The 20,640-nt window shown below is 60.2% G+C and overlaps 1 long non-coding RNA gene across 1 annotated transcript in view; it reads right to left on the bottom strand.

The window, feature by feature from the left end:
- Nucleotides 1–2,397: 2,397 nt before the first annotated feature.
- The window catches only part of LOC123759870 (uncharacterized), a 79,848-nt gene continuing 61,605 nt past the window's right edge, over nucleotides 2,398–20,640 (bottom strand). The window contains exons 2-5 of the long non-coding RNA XR_006773083.2: nucleotides 3,444–3,809; nucleotides 3,139–3,299; nucleotides 2,911–3,009; nucleotides 2,398–2,693 (exon numbers count right to left, since the gene is read on the bottom strand). This is a non-coding gene — a long non-coding RNA (uncharacterized lncRNA). The remainder of the gene's footprint in view (nucleotides 2,694–2,910; nucleotides 3,010–3,138; nucleotides 3,300–3,443; nucleotides 3,810–20,640) is intronic.

Below are 20,640 nucleotides of genomic sequence, written 5' to 3'. Positions count from 1 at the left end.
GTGGTTCTGGAGAGATGGGAAGGTGCGCGAGTGTTCCCCAGGACCTGTTCTGTGGGTACCAGATCACCCTCGGGATTGTTCTCGCCTACTTGTGCTTGCGGGGGTTGAGCTCTGGCTCTTTGGTCCCGCCTCTCGACTCAATCAACTGGTGTACAGGTTCCTGAGCCTACTGGGCTCTATCATAGCTACACTTGAAACTGTGTATGGAGTCAGCCTCCACCACATCACTGCCTAATGCATTCCATCTGTTAACTACTGACACTGAAAGTTCTTTCTAACGTCCCTGTGGCTCATGTGGGTTGTCAGTTTCCACCTGTGTCCCCTTGTTCATATACCACCAGGGTTGAATGGTTTATCCCTGTCTACCTTGTCAATTCTCCTGAGGATTTTGTAGGTAGTGATCATGTCTCCCCTTACTCTTGTTTTCCAGTGTCGTGAGGTGCATTTCCCGCAGCCTTTCCTCGTAACTCTTGCCTCTCGGTTCTGGGACTAGTCTAGTGGCATACCTCTGAACTTTTTCCACCTTCGTCTTGTGCTTGAGTAGGTACGGGCTCCATGCTGGGGCCGCATACTGCAGAATTGGTCTTACATATGTGGTGTAAAAGATTCTGAATGATTCCTTACACAGGTTCCTGAACGCTGTTCTGATGTTAGCCAGCCTCGCATATGCCGCAGACGTTATTCTTTTTGTGGGCTTCAGGAGACAGGTTTGGTGATATCAACTCTTAGATCTTTCTGTTCGTGTCATTAAGTGCTTCATCTATTCTGTAAGTACTTCATCTATTCTGTATCCAGCCTCCTGTTTCCACTGCCTAGTTTCATTACTTTGTATTTACTCGGGTTGAACTTTAGCAGCCATTTGTTGGACTAATCATTCATGTGGACCAATCATTGTGTGTGTGGGGGGGGGGGGTAGGGGTAGGGAGTAAGAGTGGGGATAATGGTGCGACGGACAATGGGACGGGAAATGGTGAGGAGGGATGGGGTGACGGAGTGACGGGGTAGGGTAGGGAGTTCTAAGAGTCGGCAAACCGGACAATCTCCACAGACAATGGAATCCACAAATAGTATACCCACAAGCATTGTAAAATTAAACATTAGAAACGTGGGATCTCCATTTAACCAGACAGCCACAGCAACACGTGGCCGGTTACAGCTACTTCGGAATATGTGTACTCGTGTAGCTAAATATTCTGAAGTAAATGTTATTCTGGGGTCGAGAGAAAATAGTTTGAGAATGATGCCTTTTATATCGTTCCTTTTGAATATGTAGAGCGCGAGCTGTGTTCTCTTCCCGACTTTATGCCTTTGATAATTACTTACTCTTCTGGTGGATAGATTAGGACTTAATATGTTTGTGATGTGTGTCTATGTATTAACACGTTGTACTGAATGGGGTGAGAATAGCTTGAGCTACCTCATCCCTTTGTGTGTATTCTACCTCAATAAACTTATTTCAATTTCAATTTCAGGACTTGAATTCATTAGTCAGGATTACCTAGAGGGAACTTATAGTTCCTCTATTCCCGATTACTTGTCTGACCAATTTATTCAGTTTATTATAAAACTTGAGCGGGTAGGCTGTTCCATGGGTTTATACCCCGCGGGGTGAAGTCTCTTGCGTCAAGCAGTTGGCCCCACTTTCATGCATTACCTTGGACATTAAAGTCTGAAATACTGAAGTTTGATAGCCACGTGCTTAACTAATTTGTAGATTTACACTTTGAAATTTGTATAATGTTTACCATTCTTTGATATATGACTCCAGATGGACACCTGTAAATGACAATTAGGAATGGTTTAAATAACTACTGATGAGTTATTAAATTTCATTGTCCAGCCTGAAGATACGATTTTTGGTTTGCTTCTCCCCCAATGAACCTAAAACTAGAAGTTTAAATTGTTCCATCTATAGCTATTTATGTAAAATAAATGCAATTTAGATATATTTATTACTGGGTCGCAATATAGACAGCAGTTCTGTGGATAGAGAAATATAGCCAACCAAACAGTCATTTAGTTGCGTTGTTAATTGCCCAGTTGGAATGGGTTTAAATATAACAATTTAAAATGTATTTTCGAACACTGGAGAGTCGAGCCAGCGTTAAAGTTTCCAGATACTAACTCTGCCCAATGTGTCATTCATCGTAGATACCTACTGGGAGAGGCCCTAAATGGTGCCACAACCAGGTTTTACAAGTAATCCACCTACACCCTGGTCTGTGGGGGTGGGTGGGGGGGGGGGGTACTAATGTACATATAATGGTTCACATGTACCCCCCCCCCTCCCTCCCCCCTTTTGCATTGTTACAAATGTCATTGTGACATTGTAGTCACACGCCATTAACACTTTTCCTTAACTGAGGAGGAAAGGATTTAATAATTTTTACCTGATAAAACAAGATTACCCTAACGACACCTCGGGTTTCTAGTGTAGACACGAAGCCTTGAGAGACTTCGGCCAAGGGATTAAAGGAGATAGACGGTTAGTTTAAAATGTTAATATTTTACAACTTCACCAATCACGAAGCTAGGTCATTTTCTGGTAAAAAAATCAAAGGCTGGTCTCTCAAATGACAGACGAGGGTGACGGGTAATGTCTTGCCACTTTATGCCGTCGTTATAGATGGTCTTCAGTACTCGGAGAACAGTCCTCGTTGTCTTCCCTGTTGCCTGGCGGTGGTCGCCCGAGCCTGGGGACGGAAGGAAAGACTTATCACAAGATTTAAGATCTTATCACTAAGGATTATAATAGTTGTGTTAAGTTAATCTTAAAAGGTTTCAACGGCTCTAAAGAGCTCTTGAAAAGTTAAGAGTAACCTGCCCTTAAATGCCTACCAAATGCCCCCCCATATATAAAGACAATTTGAGCTGTATGACATTCATAAAGTAAAAACAAGCCATACGAACCTTAGTGTCAGACCAGTTTGTGTAGGACTGAACCGGGTGACCACCTCCAGGTCCTCCTGCCTCGTTCGTTGCCGCTTGTACACACAAACTGGATCCCACCTAAAAATATTACGTAAATTTTAGGAACATTCTTGGCCATTTAGTAAATAGTAGTCCAGCAGGATCACCATATTTAAAGCACATGTATTTTAATGATTTTTAACCAATGTTAAACACTAATAAACACACTTCCGGTGATAACGCTTTATGAAGTCTTCCTTGTCTTTGATACTGACTAGCGGGGAGCCTCTACCAAGACGCTAGGCAGTAAGAGTTGGCTTGATCACAGCTGTAGGTACTAGTACTCACTCTGAGATACTTTAGTTCTTACCCGCCCTCGTTTCACGTGTCTGAAACAGTGGACAAATTTAGCAAAAGGTGACAAAATGGCCATGTTGAGGATTCTAACCTGTATCCATAGTACTCCAAGCACAGGACTAGTTAGATCTATAGCGTTTAGAATCTAATCTAACTAGACCATTTTACTACGTTACCAGGTATTCCAGAGGATGGAGTGTAGAGTTCCTTGTGGCCTTGAAGGAAGAGACGTGTACGCTGGGACTGAGGGGCGAATGGAAGCTGGGATTTACAATGCCGGAAGGACACGGGTGCCGCGTGAAGAGTCGACTGTTGGACGTGATATGGTACTATAAAGAAACTTGTGTAGTTAGAACACTAATGTCTTGGAAGAACTGTAGAGGCGCTTCCCCTGAAGGACGACTTTTTGCGCAGCAAGAGACGAAATTAAAACTGGTGTAGACAACTGGTTTTGCTCAGGAGACGGAGGACCACTACCAGGGAGCCGTCTGGGGCCATGTAGTGGTCCCCCAGAGACCCCACACACAGGAACATTCTGGAATCTGAAAAGTAATACCAATTTAAGGCTAAAGAGGCATTTAGACAACTATTCTTGCAGGAGGGTTAATAAGGCAAGCTAATGTAAACCAATGTGTTACGCCTTTACGGTAGGGTTGTAGACAAGGTAAACAAACATTGTAGGATACAAATCAGAGGCTAAAACTTTGAAGGGGGGGGGGGGGGGAGGGGGGAGTTCGCTGAACAAATAACCTATACAAGAAACATTAAATATTACACCTTAGCAGTCACTAAACAACAAGTCATTTAGTTTACTTCTTTACATAGAAGTAAAGGCTTGTCAACTATGTACATTTAACAGTAAGGGTTAACATTATCCTCCTAAGTAACGAGAATAAAGGCAACGTTCATGCCTTTATGAACGTACAGTACATGTGGGGGTACACAGTATTGTACTGTGTACCCCCCACATGTATTGTGTACCCCCCCCCACATGTACTGTGTACCCCCCCCCACATGTACTGTGTACCCCCCCCCCCACATGTATTGTGTACCCCCCCCCACATGTACTGTGTACCCCCCCCCCCACATGTATTGTGTACCCCCCCCCCACATGTACTGTGTACCCCCCCCCCCACATGTATTGTGTACCCCCCCCCACATGTACTGTGTACCCCCCCCCCCCACATGTATTGTGTACCCCCCCACATGTATTGTGTACCCCCCCCCACACGTATTGTGTACCCCCCCCCACACGTATTGTGTACCCCCCACATGTATTGTGTACCCCCCCCCACACGTATTGTGTACCCCCCCCCCCACATGTATTGTGTACCCCCCCCCCCACACGTATTGTGTACCCCCCACATGTATTGTGTACCCCCCCCCCACACGTATTGTGTACCCCCCCCCCCCACATGTACTGTGTACCCCCCACATGTATTGTGTACCCCCCCCCACACGTATTGTGTACCCCCACATGTATTGTGTACCCCCCCCCCACATGTACTGTGTACCCCCCACATGTATTGTGTACCCCCCCCCCACACGTATTGTGTACCCCCACATGTATTGTGTACCCCCCCCCACACGTATTGTGTACCCCCACATGTATTGTGTACCCCCCCCCCCACACGTATTGTGTACCCCCACATGTATTGTGTACCCCCACACGTATTGTGTACCCCCACATGTATTGTGTACCCCCCCCCCACACGTATTGTGTACCCCCACATGTATTGTGTACCCCCCCACATGTATTGTGTACCCCCCCACATGTATTGTGTACCCCCCCCCCACATGTATTGTGTACCCCCCCCCCACATGTATTGTGTACCCCCCCACATGTATTGTGTACCCCCCCCCACATGTATTGTGTACCCCCCCCCCCCACATGTATTGTGTACCCCCCCACATGTATTGTGTACCCCCCCCCACATGTATTGTGTACCCCCCCACATGTATTGTGTACCCCCCCACATGTATTGTGTACCCCCCCACATGTATTGTGTACCCCCCCACATGTATTGTGTACCCCCCCCCACATGTATTGTGTACCCCCCCCACATGTATTGTGTACCCCCCCCACATGTATTGTGTACCCCCCCCCACATGTATTGTGTACCCCCCCCCCACATGTATTGTGTACCCCCCCCCCCACATGTATTGTGTACCCCCCCCCCACATGTATTGTGTACCCCCCCCCCCCACATGTATTGTGTACCCCCCCCCCACATGTATTGTGTACCCCCCCCCCACATGTATTGTGTACCCCCCCCCACATGTATTATGTACCCCCCCCCCCACATGTATTGTGTACCCCCCCCCCACATGTATTGTGTACCCCCCCCCCACATGTATTGTGTACCCCCCCCCCCGCATGTATTGTGTACCCCCCCCCCACATGTATTGTGTACCCCCCCCCCCCACATGTATTGTGTACCCCCCCCCCACATGTATTGTGTACCCCCCCCCACATGTATTGTGTACCCCCCCCCCACATGTATTGTGTACCCCCCCCCACATGTATTGTGTACCCCCCCCCCCACATGTATTGTGTACCCCCCCCACATGTATTGTGTACCCCCCCCCCCCCACATGTATTGTGTACCCCCCCCCCACATGTATTGTGTACCCCCCCCCACATGTATTGTGTACCCCCCCCACATGTATTGTGTACCCCCCCCACATGTATTGTGTACCCCCCCACATGTATTGTGTACCCCCCCCCATGTACTGTGTACCCCCCCCCATGTACTGTGTACCCCCCCCCACATGTACTGTGTACCCCCCCCCACATGTATTGTGCACCCCCCCCACATGTATTGTGCAGCCCCCCCACATGTATTGTGCACCCCCCACATGTATTGTGCACCCCCCCCCCATGTATTGTGCAATCCCCCCCACATGTATTGTGCAACCCCCCCACATGTATTGTGCAACCCCCCCACATGTATTGTGTACCCCCCCCCCCACATGTATTGTGTACCCCCCCCCACATGTATTGTGTACCCCCCCCACATGTATTGTGTACCCCCCCCACATGTATTGTGTACCCCCCCCCCACATGTATTGTGTACCCCCCCCCCACATGTATTGTGTACCCCCCCCCCCACATGTATTGTGTACCCCCCCCCCACATGTATTGTGTACCCCCCCCCACATGTATTGTGTACCCCCCACGTATTGTGTACCCCCCCCCCCACATGTATTGTGTACCCCCCCCCACATGTATTGTGTACCCCCCCCCCCCACATGTATTGTGTACCCCCCCCCCCCACATGTGTACCCCCCCCCACATGTATTGTGTACCCCCCCCACATGTATTGTGTACCCCCCCCCCCCACATGTATTGTGTACCCCCCACCCCCACATGTATTGTGTACCCCCCACCCCCACATGTATTGTGTACCCCCCACCCCCACATGTATTGTGTACCCCCCCACCCCCACATGTATTGTGTACCCCCCCCACCCCCACATGTATTGTGTACCCCCCCCCACCCCCACATGTATTGTGTACCCCCCCCCACCCCCACATGTATTGTGTACCCCCCCACCCCCACATGTATTGTGTACCCCCCCCACCCCCACATGTGTACCCCCCCCACATGTATTGTGTACCCCCCCCACATGTATTGTGTACCCCCCCACCCCCACATGTATTGTGTACCCCCCCACCCCCACATGTATTGTGTACCCCCCCACCCCCACATGTATTGTGCACCCCCCCCCCACATGTATTGTGCACCCCCCATGTATTGTGCAATCCCCCCCACATGTATTGTGCAACCCATGTATTGTGTACCCCCCACCACATGTATTGTGTACCCCCCCCCACATGTATTGTGTACCCCCCACCCCCACATGTATTGTGTACCCCCCACCCCCACATGTATTGTGTACCCCCCACCCCCACATGTATTGTGTACCCCCCCCACCCCCACATGTATTGTGTACCCCCCCACCCCCACATGTATTGTGTACCCCCCCACCCCCACATGTATTGTGTACCCCCCACCCCCACATGTATTGTGCACCCCCCCCCCCACATGTATTGTGCACCCCCCATGTATTGTGCAATCCCCCCCACATGTATTGTGCAACCCATGTATTGTGTACCCCCCACCACATGTATTGTGTACCCCCCCCACATGTATTGTGTACCCCCCACCCCCACATGTATTGTGTACCCCCCACCCCCACATGTATTGTGTACCCCCCACCCCCACATGTATTGTGTACCCCCCCACCCCACATGTATTGTGTACCCCCCCCACCCCCACATGTATTGTGTACCCCCCACCCCCACATGTATTGTGTACCCCCCACCCCCACATGTATTGTGTACCCCCCCCCATGTATTGTGTACCCCCCCTCCCCACATGTGTACCCCCCCTCCCCACATGTATTGTGTACCCCCCCTCCCCACATGTATTGTGTACCCCGCCCTCGCCACATGTATTGTGTACCCCCCCCTCCCCACATGTATTGTGTACCCCCCCCCCCTCCCCACATGTATTGTGTACCCCCCCCCCCCCTTTACATGTATTGTGTACCCGCCTTCCCTTTACATGTATTGTGTACCGCCCCCTCTTACATGTATTGTGTACCGCCCCCTCTTACATGTATTGTGTACCGCCCCCTCTTACATGTATTGTGTACCGCCCCCTCTTACATGTATTGTGTACCGCCCCCTCTTACATGTATTGTGTACCGCCCCCTCTTACATGTATTGTGTAACCCCCCCCCCTACATGTATTGTGTACCCCCCCCTTACATGTATTGTGTACCCCCCCTTACATGTATAGTGTACCCCCCCCCATGTATAGTGTACCCCCCCCCATGTATTGTGTACCCCCCCACATGTACATGGGGCCATAAGCCCAGGGAGCCCCACAGGGGCCCCAGGGAGGGAGCTAAAGCCACAGGGGAGCCCCACAGGGCCCCAGGGAGCCCCACAGGGACCCAGGGAGGGAGCTATAGCCACAGAGCCCCACAGGGCCCGAGGGAGTTCCCACAGGGCCCCAGGGATGGTGCTAAAGCGTCAGGGAGCCCCACAGGGCCCCATGGAGCCCCAGAGCCCCAGGGAGGGAGCTATAGCCACAGGGAGCCCTACAGGGCTCCAAGGAGGCGGTTATAGCCACAAAGAAGCCCCAGGGAGGGGATTATAATCCCAGGGAGCCCCACAGGGCCCCAGAGAGGGGGTTATAGCCACAGGGATCCGCATAGGGCCCGAGGGAGGAACCTATGGCCACAGGGAGCCCCACAGGGCCCGAGAGAGGAACCTATTGCCACAGGGAGCCCCACAGGGCCCCAGGGAGGGACCTATAGCCATAGGGAGCCCCACAGGGCCCCAGGGAGCCCCACAGGGCCCCAGGGAGCCCCACAGGGCCCCAGGGAGCCCCACAGGGCCCCAGGGAAGGAGCTATAGCTACAGGGAGCCTCACAGGGCCCCAGGGAGAGACCTATAGCCCCAGGGAGCGAGCTATAGCCACAGGGAGCCCCACAGGGCCCCAGGGAGGGAGCTATAGCCACAGGGGAGCCCCGCAGGGGTCCAGGGAGGGAGCTATAGCCCCAGGGAGACCCACAGGGCCCCAGAGAGGGAGCTATAGCCACAGGGAGCCCCCAGAGAGCACCCACACGGCCCCAGGGAAGGAGCTAAAGCCCTAGGGAGCCCCGCAGGGCCCCTGGGAGGGAGCCCCACAGGGCCCTCGAGAGGGAGCTATAGCCACAGGAAGCCCCCCAGGGAGGGAGCTATAGCCCCAAAGAGCCCCGCAGGGCCCCATGGAGCCCCACAGGGCGCCAGGGAGCCCCACAGGGGCCCCAGGGAGGGAGCTATAGCCACAGGGAAGCCCCACAGGGACCCCGGGCGGGAGCTAAAGCCACAGGGGAGCCCCACAGGGCCCCTGGGAGCCCCACAGGGACCCAGGGAGGGAGCTATAGCCACAGAGCCCCACAGGGCCCCAGGGAGCCCCACAGGGCGCCAGGGAGGGAGCTATATCCACAGGGAGGCCCACAGGGCCCTAGGGAGGGGGTTATAACCCCAGGGAGCACCCACACGGCCCCAGCTAGGGGGCAAAAGCCCTAGGGAGCACCGCAGGGCCCCAGGGAGGGAGCTATGGCCACAGGAGAGCCCCACAGGGCCTCAGGGCGGGAGCTATAGCCACAGGGAGCCCTACAAGGCCAAAGGGAGAATGTTATAGCCACAGGGAGCCCCACAGAGCCCCCGAGGGAGGAGGCGATAGGTACTGGGAGCCTCACGGGGCCCCAAGTAGGGGGTTATATCCCCAGGGAGACCCACAGGGCTCCAGGGAGCGAGCTATAGCCAAAGGGAGCCCCGCAGGGCCCCAGTGAGGGATATATAGCCACATGGGAACCCCCACCAGGCCCCAGAGAGGGAGCTATATCCCCAGGGAGCCCCCCACTGGGCCCCAAGGAGTCCCCACAGGGCCCCAGGGAGGGAGCTATGGCCACAGGGAAGCCCCACAGGGCCCCAGGGAGCCCTACAGGGACACAGGGAGGGAGCTATAGCCACTGAGAGCCCCACAGGGCCCCGGGGAGGGAGCTATAGTCCCAGGGAACTCCCACAGGGCCCCAGGGATGGTGCTATAGCGTCAAAGAGCCCCACAGGGCCCTAAGAAGGGAGCTATAGCCACAGGGAGCCCCACAAGGCCCCAGAGAGGGAGCTATAACCACAAAGGAGCCCCACAGGGCCCCAGGGAGGATGCTATAGCCCTAGGGAGCCCCACAGGGCCCCGGAGAGGGAGCTATACCCACAGGGCCCCGGGAGGAGCCTATAGCCACATTTTGCCCCACAGGGCCCTAGAGAGGGACCTATAGTTCCCGAGAGCCCCACAGGGCCCCAGGGAGCGAGCTATAGCCACAGGGAGCCTCACAGGGCCCCCAGGGAGGGGGCTATAGCAACAAGGAGCCCCACAAGGTCCCCAGGGAGGAAGCTATAGCCACAGGGGAGCCCCACAGGACCCCAGGGAGGGGGCCATAGCCCCAGGGTGACCCACCGGTCCCCGGAGAGGGAGCTATAGCCCCAGGGAGCCCCACAGAGCCCCAGGGTGTCCCCACAGGGCCCCAGGGAGCCCCGCAGGTCCCCATGGAGCCCCACAGGGCCCCAGGGAGGGAGCTATAGCCACAGGGAGGCCCACAGGGCCCTAGGGAGGGGGTTATAACCCCAGGGAGCACCCACAAGGCCCCAGTTAGGGAGCTAAAGCCCTAGGGAGCCCCGAAGGGCCCCAGTGAGGGAGCTATGACCACAGGGAAGCCCCACAGGGCCCCCGAGCGGGAGCTATAGCCACAGGGGAGCCCCACAGGGCCCGAGGGAGCCCCACGAGCCCCACAGGGTACCAGGGAGCCCCACAGGGCCCCAGGGAGCCCCACAGGGACCCAGGGAGGGAGCTATAGCCACAGAGAGCCCCACAGGGCCCCGGGGATGGTGCTATAGCGTCAGGGAGCCCCACAGGACCCCATGGAGCCCCACAGGGCTCTAGGGAGAGAGCTATAGCCACAGGGAGCCCCACAGAGCCCTAGGGAGAGAGCTATAGCCCCAGGGAGCCCCACAGAGCCCCAGGGTGTCCCCACAGGGCCCCAGGGAGCCCCGCAGGTCCCCATGGAGCCCCACAGGGCCCCAGGGAGGGAGCTATAGCCACAGGGAGGCCCACAGGGCCCTAGGGAGGGGGTTATAACCCCAGGGAGCACCCACAAGGCCCCAGTTAGGGAGCTAAAGCCCTAGGGAGCCCCGAAGGGCCCCAGTGAGGGAGCTATGACCACAGGGAAGCCCCACAGGGCCCCCGAGCGGGAGCTATAGCCACAGGGGAGCCCCACAGGGCCCGAGGGAGCCCCACGAGCCCCACAGGGTACCAGGGAGCCCCACAGGGCCCCAGGGAGCCCCACAGGGACCCAGGGAGGGAGCTATAGCCACAGAGAGCCCCACAGGGCCCCGGGGATGGTGCTATAGCGTCAGGGAGCCCCACAGGACCCCATGGAGCCCCACAGGGCTCTAGGGAGAGAGCTATAGCCACAGGGAGCCCCACAGAGCCCTAGGGAGAGAGCTATAGCCACAGGGAGACCCACAGGGCCGAAGGGAGAACGTTATAGCCACAGGGAGCCCCACAGGGCCCCAGCAAGGGTGCTATAGCCTCAGGGAGAACGACAGGGCCCCAGGGTGGGAGCTAAAGCCACAGGAGAGCCCCACAGGGCCCCAGGGATGGGGCTATAACCAAAAAGGAGCCCCACAGGGCCCCAGAGAGGGAGCTACAACCACAGAGGAGCCCCACAGGGCCCCAGGGAGGGATCTATAGCCACAGGGAACCCCACAGGGCCCCAGGAAGGGAGCTATAGCCACAGGGAACCCCACAGGGCCCTAGGGAGGGGGGTTATATCCCCAGGGACCACCAACACGGCCCCAGATAGGGAGCTAAAGCCCTAGAGAGCCCCACAGGGCCCCAGGGAGGGAGCTATGGCCCCAAGCTAACCCCACAGGGCCCCAGGGCGGGAGCTATAGCTACAGGGGAGCCCCACAGGGCCCCAGGGAGGGAGCTATAGCCACAGGAAGCCCCACAGAGACCCAGAGAGGGAGCTATAGCCACAGGGGAACCCCACAGGGCCCCAGAGAGGGAGCTATAGCCACAGGGAAGCCCCACAGGGCCCCAGGGAGGGAGTTATAGTCCCTGGTAGCCCCACAGGGCCCCAGGGAGTTCCCACAGGGCCCATGGGATGGTGCTATAGCGCCAGGGAGCCCCACAGGGCCCCAGGGAGGGACGCTATAGCCTCAGTAAGCCCCACAGGGCGCCAAGGAGGGGGTTATAGCCACAAGGAAGCCCCACAGCGCCCCAGGGAGCCCCATAGGGCCCCAGGAAGGATGCTATAGGCACAGGGAGACCCACAAGGCCATAGGGAGAATGTTATAGCCACAGGGAGTCCCACAGGGCCCCAGGAAGGGTGCTATAGCCACAGGGAGAACGATAGGGCCCCAGGGAGGGAGCTATAACGCCAGGGAAGCCCACAGGGCCCCAGGGAGGCCCACAGGGCCCCAGGGAGGAAGCTATAGCCACAGGGAGGCCCACAGGGCCCTAAAGAGGGGGTTATAACCCCAGGGAGCACCCACACGGCCCCGGTTAGGGAGCTAAAGCCCTAGGGAGCCCCGAAGGGCCCCAGGGAGGGAGCTATGGCAACAGGGAAGCCCCACAGGGCCCCCGGGCGGGAGCTATAGCCACAGGGGAGCCCCACAGGGATCGAAGGAGCCCCACAGAGCCCCAGGTAGCCCCGCAGGGCCCCAGGGAGTTCCCACACAGCCCCAGGGATGGTGCTATAGCGTCAGGGAGCCCCACAGGGCCCTAGGGAGAGAGCTATAGCCACAGGGGGCCCTACAGGGCCCTAGGGAGGGAAGCTATAGCCACACTAAGCCCCACAGGGCTCCAAGGAGGTTGTTATAGCCACAAAGAAGCCCCACAGGACCCAAGGGAGGGTGCTATAGCTTCAGGGAGAACGACAGGACCCCAGGGTGGGAGCTATAGCCACAGGAGAGCCCCACAGGGCCCCAGGGAGGGGGCTATAGTACCAGGGAGCCCCACAGGGCCCCAGAGAGGGAGCTATAACCACAGGGGAGCCCCACAGGGCCCCGGGGAGGGAGCTATAGCCACAGGGAGCACACACACGGCCCCAGCTAGGGAGCTAAAGCCCTAGGGAGCCCCACAGGGCCCCAGGGCGGGAGCTATAGCCACAGGGGAGCCCCATAGAGCCCCAGGGAGCCCCACAGGGCCCCAGGGAGGGAGCTATAGCCACAGGAAGCCCCACAGAGCCCAAGAGGGGGAGCTAAAGCCACAGGGGAGCCCCACAGGGCCCATGGGAGGGAGCTATAGCCACAGGGCCCCGGGGAGGGAGCTATAGTCCCTGGTAGCCCCACAGGGCCCCAGGGAGTTCCAACAGGGCCCCAGGGATTTCCCACAGGGCCCATGGGATGGTGCTATAGCGCCAGGGAGCCCCACAGGGCCCCAGGGAGGGGAGCTATAGTCTCAGTAAGCCCCACAGGGCCCCAAGGAGGGGGTTATAGCCACAGGGGAGCCCCACAGCACCCCAGGGAGCCCCATAGGGCCCCAAGAATGATGCTATAGGCACAGGGAGACCCACAGGGCCATAGGGAGAACGTTATAGCAACAAGGAGTCCCACAGGGCCCCAGGAAGGGTGCTATAGCCACAGGGAGAACGACAGGGCCCCAGGGAGGGAGCTATAGCCACAGGGGAGCCCCACAGGGCCCCAGGGAGGAGGCTATAGCCCCAGGGAGCCCCACAGGGCCCCAGAGAGGGAGCTATACCCACAGGGAAGCCGTACGGAGCCCCAGGGAACCCCCATAGGGCCCCAGGGAGCCCCCACACAGCCCCAGGGAGTGACCAATAGCCACAGAGAGCCCCACAGGGCCAAAGGGAGAATGTTATAGCCACAGGGAGCCTCATAGGGACCCAGGAAGGAAGCAATAGCCACAGTGGAGCCAATCAGGGCCCCAGGGAGGGGGCTATAGCCCCAGGGAGCCCCCACCGGGCCCCAGAGAGGACGCTATAGACCCAGGGAGCCCCACAGGGCCCCGGGGAGTCCAAACAGAGCCCCAGGGATGCAGCTATAGCCACAGAGAGCCCCCCAGGGCTACAAGGAGGGAGCTATAGCCACAGGGAGCCTCACATGGCCCCAGTGAGGGTGCTATAGCCCCAGGGAGCCCCCACGGCCCCAGGGAGGGGGGTATAATCCCAGGGAGCGTCACAGGGCCCCAGGGAGGGAGTTATAGCTACAGGGAGACCCCACAGAGACCCAGGGAGGGAACTATAGCCTCAGTATGCCCCACAGGACCCCAGTGAGGAGGTTATAGCCACAGGGGAACCCCACAGGGCCTTATGGAGGAAGCTATAGCGTCCGGGGAACCTCACAGGGCCCCAGGGAGGGAGCTATAGCTACAGGGAGACTCCACAGCGCCCCAGGGAGGGAACTATAGCCTCAGTAAGCCCCACAGGACCCCAGTGAGGAGGTTATAGCCACAGGGGAACCCCACAGGGCCCCCAGGTAGGGGATATAGCCCCAGGGAGGGCCCCAGAGAGTCCCTCAGGGACCCAGGGAGGGAGCTATACCCCAGGGAGCCCACACAGAGCCCCATGGAGAGGGCTATAGCACCAGGGAGCCCCGCTGGGCCCCAGGGAAGGGCTATAGTCACAGGGAGCCCCACAGGGCCCCGGGGAGGGAGCTATAGCCCCAAACAGCCACACAAGGCCCCAGGGAGGGCCCCAGGGAGGGAGCTATAGACCCAAGGAGCCCCACAGGGCCAAAGGGAGAATTTTAAAGCCACAGGGAGCCCCACAGGGCGCCAGGGAGGAACCTATAGCCACAGGGTGACCCACAGGGCCCTAGGGAGGGACCTATAGCCACCGAGAGCCCCACAGAGCCCCAGGGAGCGAGCTATAGCCACGGGGAGCCCCACAGGGTCTCAGGGAGGGAGTTATAGCCACAGGGGATCCCCTCAGGGCCCCAGGAAGGGAGCTATAGCCCCTGGAGCGCCCACACGGCCCCAGGGAGGGAGCTAAAGCTCTACGGAGCCCCGCAGGGCACCAGAGAGAGAGCTATAACCACAGGGGAGCTGCGCAGGGCCCCAGGGAGGGAGCTATGGCCACAGGGAAGCCCCACAGGGCCCCCGGGCAGGAGTTGTAGCCACAGGGGAGCCCCACAGGGGCCCCGGGGAGGGAGCCATAGTCCCAGGTAGCCCCACAGAACCCCTGGGAGTCCCCCACACGGCCCACAGGGCCCCAGAGAGAGAGCTATAACCACAGAGGAGCCCACAGGGCCCCAGGGAGGGGGGCTTTTGCCCCAGGGAGCCCCCACCGGGCCCCAGAGAGAAAGTTATAGCCCCACAGGGCCCCAGGGAGTCCCTACAGGACCCCAGGGATGGAGCTTTAGCGCCAGGGAGCCCCGCAGGGCCCCATGGAGCCCCACAGGGCCCCAGGGAGGGAGCTATAGCCACAGGGAGCCCCACAGGGCCCTAGGGAGGGGGTTATAACCCCAGGGAGCACCCACACGGCCCCAGTCAGGGAGCAAAAGCCGTAGGGAGCCGCGCAGGGCCCCAGGGAGGGAGCTATGGCCACAGGGAAGCCCCACAGGGCCCCCGGGCGGGAGCTATAGCCCCAGGGAGCCCCACAGGGCCCCGGGGAGGGAGCTATAGCCCCAGGCAACCCCCACAGGACCCCAGGGAGGGAGCTATAGCCACAGGGAGTCCCACAGGGCCCCAGGGAGCCCCACAGGGCCCCAGGGAGCTTCACAGGGCCCCAGGGAAGAGGCAATAGCCTCCGGAGAGCTCCACAGGGCCCCAGGGAGGGAGCTATAGCCACAGGGAGAATGTTATAGCTACAGGGAGCCCCACAGGGCCCCTGGGAAGGAGCAATAGCCTCCGGGGAGCTCCACAGGGGCCCCAGGGAGCCCGACAGGGCCCCAGAGAGGAAGCTATATCCACAGGGGAGCCCCACAGGGCCCCAGTGAGGGAGCTATAGCCACAGGGGAACCCCACAGGGCCCCAGAGAGGGAGCTATAGCCACAGGGAAGCCCCACAGGGCCCCAGGGAGGGAGTTATAGTCCCTGGTAGCCCCACAGGGCCCCAGGGAGTTCCCACAGGGCCCATGGGATGGTGCTATAGCGCCAGGGAGCCCCACAGGGCCCCAGGGAGGGACGCTATAGCCTCAGTAAGCCCCACAGGGCGCCAAGGAGGGGGTTATAGCCACAAGGAAGCCCCACAGCGCCCCAGGGAGCCCCATAGGGCCCCAGGAAGGATGCTATAGGCACAGGGAGACCCACAAGGCCATAGGGAGAATGTTATAGCCACAGGGAGTCCCACAGGGCCCCAGGAAGGGTGCTATAGCCACAGGGAGAACGATAGGGCCCCAGGGAGGGAGCTATAACGCCAGGGAAGCCCACAGGGCCCCAGGGAGGCCCACAGGGCCCCAGGGAGGAAGCTATAGCCACAGGGAGGCCCACAGGGCCCTAAAGAGGGGGTTATAACCCCAGGGAGCACCCACACGGCCCCGGTTAGGGAGCTAAAGCCCTAGGGAGCCCCGAAGGGCCCCAGGGAGGGAGCTATGGCCACAGGGAAGCCCCACAGGGCCCCCGGGCGGGAGCTATAGCCACAGGGGAGCCCCACAGGGATCGAAGGAGCCCCACAGAGCCCCAGGTAGCCCCGCAGGGCCCCAGGGAGTTCCCACACAGCCCCAGGGATGGTGCTATAGCGTCAGGGAGCCCCACAGGGCCCTAGGGAGAGAGCTATAGCCACAGGGGGCCCTACAGGGCCCTAGGGAGGGAAGCTATAGCCACACTAAGCCCCACAGGGCTCCAAGGAGGTTGTTATAGCCACAAAGAAGCCCCACAGGACCCAAGGGAGGGTGCTATAGCTTCAGGGAGAACGACAGGACCCCAGGGTGGGAGCTATAGCCACAGGAGAGCCCCACAGGGCCCCAGGGAGGGGGCTATAGTACCAGGGAGCCCCACAGGGCCCCAGAGAGGGAGCTATAACCACAGGGGAGCCCCACAGGGCCCCGGGGAGGGAGCTATAGCCACAGGGAGCACACACACGGCCCCAGCTAGGGAGCTAAAGCCCTAGGGAGCCCCACAGGGCCCCAGGGCGGGAGCTATAGCCACAGGGGAGCCCCATAGAGCCCCAGGGAGCCCCACAGGGCCCCAGGGAGGGAGCTATAGCCACAGGAAGCCCCACAGAGCCCAAGAGGGGGAGCTAAAGCCACAGGGGAGCCCCACAGGGCCCATGGGAGGGAGCTATAGCCACAGGGCCCCGGGGAGGGAGCTATAGTCCCTGGTAGCCCCACAGGGCCCCAGGGAGTTCCAACAGGGCCCCAGGGATTTCCCACAGGGCCCATGGGATGGTGCTATAGCGCCAGGGAGCCCCACAGGGCCCCAGGGAGGGGAGCTATAGTCTCAGTAAGCCCCACAGGGCCCCAAGGAGGGGGTTATAGCCACAGGGGAGCCCCACAGCACCCCAGGGAGCCCCATAGGGCCCCAAGAATGATGCTATAGGCACAGGGAGACCCACAGGGCCATAGGGAGAACGTTATAGCAACAAGGAGTCCCACAGGGCCCCAGGAAGGGTGCTATAGCCACAGGGAGAACGACAGGGCCCCAGGGAGGGAGCTATAGCCACAGGGGAGCCCCACAGGGCCCCAGGGAGGAGGCTATAGCCCCAGGGAGCCCCACAGGGCCCCAGAGAGGGAGCTATACCCACAGGGAAGCCGTACGGAGCCCCAGGGAACCCCCATAGGGCCCCAGGGAGCCCCCACACAGCCCCAGGGAGTGACCAATAGCCACAGAGAGCCCCACAGGGCCAAAGGGAGAATGTTATAGCCACAGGGAGCCTCATAGGGACCCAGGAAGGAAGCAATAGCCACAGTGGAGCCAATCAGGGCCCCAGGGAGGGGGCTATAGCCCCAGGGAGCCCCCACCGGGCCCCAGAGAGGACGCTATAGACCCAGGGAGCCCCACAGGGCCCCGGGGAGTCCAAACAGAGCCCCAGGGATGCAGCTATAGCCACAGAGAGCCCCCCAGGGCTACAAGGAGGGAGCTATAGCCACAGGGAGCCTCACATGGCCCCAGTGAGGGTGCTATAGCCCCAGGGAGCCCCCACGGCCCCAGGGAGGGGGGTATAATCCCAGGGAGCGTCACAGGGCCCCAGGGAGGGAGTTATAGCTACAGGGAGACCCCACAGAGACCCAGGGAGGGAACTATAGCCTCAGTATGCCCCACAGGACCCCAGTGAGGAGGTTATAGCCACAGGGGAACCCCACAGGGCCTTATGGAGGAAGCTATAGCGTCCGGGGAACCTCACAGGGCCCCAGGGAGGGAGCTATAGCTACAGGGAGACTCCACAGCGCCCCAGGGAGGGAACTATAGCCTCAGTAAGCCCCACAGGACCCCAGTGAGGAGGTTATAGCCACAGGGGAACCCCACAGGGCCCCCAGGTAGGGGATATAGCCCCAGGGAGGGCCCCAGAGAGTCCCTCAGGGACCCAGGGAGGGAGCTATACCCCAGGGAGCCCACACAGAGCCCCATGGAGAGGGCTATAGCACCAGGGAGCCCCGCTGGGCCCCAGGGAAGGGCTATAGTCACAGGGAGCCCCACAGGGCCCCGGGGAGGGAGCTATAGCCCCAAACAGCCACACAAGGCCCCAGGGAGGGCCCCAGGGAGGGAGCTATAGACCCAAGGAGCCCCACAGGGCCAAAGGGAGAATTTTAAAGCCACAGGGAGCCCCACAGGGCGCCAGGGAGGAACCTATAGCCACAGGGTGACCCACAGGGCCCTAGGGAGGGACCTATAGCCACCGAGAGCCCCACAGAGCCCCAGGGAGCGAGCTATAGCCACGGGGAGCCCCACAGGGTCTCAGGGAGGGAGTTATAGCCACAGGGGATCCCCTCAGGGCCCCAGGAAGGGAGCTATAGCCCCTGGAGCGCCCACACGGCCCCAGGGAGGGAGCTAAAGCTCTACGGAGCCCCGCAGGGCACCAGAGAGAGAGCTATAACCACAGGGGAGCTGCGCAGGGCCCCAGGGAGGGAGCTATGGCCACAGGGAAGCCCCACAGGGCCCCCGGGCAGGAGTTGTAGCCACAGGGGAGCCCCACAGGGGCCCCGGGGAGGGAGCCATAGTCCCAGGTAGCCCCACAGAACCCCTGGGAGTCCCCCACACGGCCCACAGGGCCCCAGAGAGAGAGCTATAACCACAGAGGAGCCCACAGGGCCCCAGGGAGGGGGGCTTTTGCCCCAGGGAGCCCCCACCGGGCCCCAGAGAGAAAGTTATAGCCCCACAGGGCCCCAGGGAGTCCCTACAGGACCCCAGGGATGGAGCTTTAGCGCCAGGGAGCCCCGCAGGGCCCCATGGAGCCCCACAGGGCCCCAGGGAGGGAGCTATAGCCACAGGGAGCCCCACAGGGCCCTAGGGAGGGGGTTATAACCCCAGGGAGCACCCACACGGCCCCAGTCAGGGAGCAAAAGCCGTAGGGAGCCGCGCAGGGCCCCAGGGAGGGAGCTATGGCCACAGGGAAGCCCCACAGGGCCCCCGGGCGGGAGCTATAGCCCCAGGGAGCCCCACAGGGCCCCGGGGAGGGAGCTATAGCCCCAGGCAACCCCCACAGGACCCCAGGGAGGGAGCTATAGCCACAGGGAGTCCCACAGGGCCCCAGGGAGCCCCACAGGGCCCCAGGGAGCTTCACAGGGCCCCAGGGAAGAGGCAATAGCCTCCGGAGAGCTCCACAGGGCCCCAGGGAGGGAGCTATAGCCACAGGGAGAATGTTATAGCTACAGGGAGCCCCACAGGGCCCCTGGGAAGGAGCAATAGCCTCCGGGGAGCTCCACAGGGGCCCCAGGGAGCCCGACAGGGCCCCAGAGAGGAAGCTATATCCACAGGGGAGCCCCACAGGGCCCCAGTGAGGGAGCTATAGCCACAGGGAGCCCCGCAGGGCCCCAGGGAGGGAGCTATAGCCACAGGGAGCCCCCCAGGGAGCAGGCTATAGGCGCTGAGAGCCTTACAGGGCCCCAGGGAGGAAGGCTATAGCCACAGGGAGCCCCACAGGGCCCCAGGGGAGCCCCACAGGGCCTCAGGGAGAGAGCTATAGCCACAGGGAGCCCCACAGGGCCAAAGGGAGAATGTTATAGCCACAGGGAGCCCCACAGGGCCCCAGGGAGGGACCTATAGCCACAGGGAGCCCCACAGGGCCCTAGGGAGGGGCCTATAGCCACAGGGAGCCCCACAGGGCCCCAGGGAGCGATCTATAGCCACAGGGAGCCCCCCAGGGACCCAGGGAAGGAGCTATAGCGCCAGGGAGCCCCCACAGGGCCCCACGGAGGGAGCTATAGCCACAGTAAGCTCCACCGGGCCCCAGAGAGGGAGCTTTAGCCACGGTACGCCCCACAGGACCCCAGGGACGGGGCTGTAGCCCCAGGGACCTTCACAGGGCCCCTAGGAGCCCCGAAAGGGCCTTTGGGAGCCCCCACAGGGCCCCAGGGTGGGAGCTATAGCCCGGGGGAGCCCTACAGTGCGCCGGGCAGGGGGCTATAGCCACAGGGAGCCCCCACCGGGCCCTAGGGAGGAGGCTATAGCACCAGGGAGCCCCACAGGGCCCTAAGGAGGGAGCTATAGCCACAGGGGAGCCCCACAGGGCCCGAGGGAGCCCCACGAGCCCCACAGGGTACCAGGGAGCCCCACAGGGCCCCAGGGAGCCCCACAGGGACCCAGGGAGGGAGCTATAGCCACAGAGAGCCCCACAGGGCCCCGGGGATGGTGCTATAGCGTCAGGGAGCCCCACAGGACCCCATGGAGCCCCACAGGGCTCTAGGGAGAGAG

The sequence above is a fragment of the Procambarus clarkii genome, chromosome 8, assembly GCF_040958095.1.
Source record: "Procambarus clarkii isolate CNS0578487 chromosome 8, FALCON_Pclarkii_2.0, whole genome shotgun sequence".
NCBI lineage: Eukaryota > Metazoa > Arthropoda > Malacostraca > Decapoda > Cambaridae > Procambarus > Procambarus clarkii.
The sequence above is the reverse complement of the archived record's forward strand: the minus strand, read 5'-3'. Positions and strand labels throughout refer to the sequence as shown.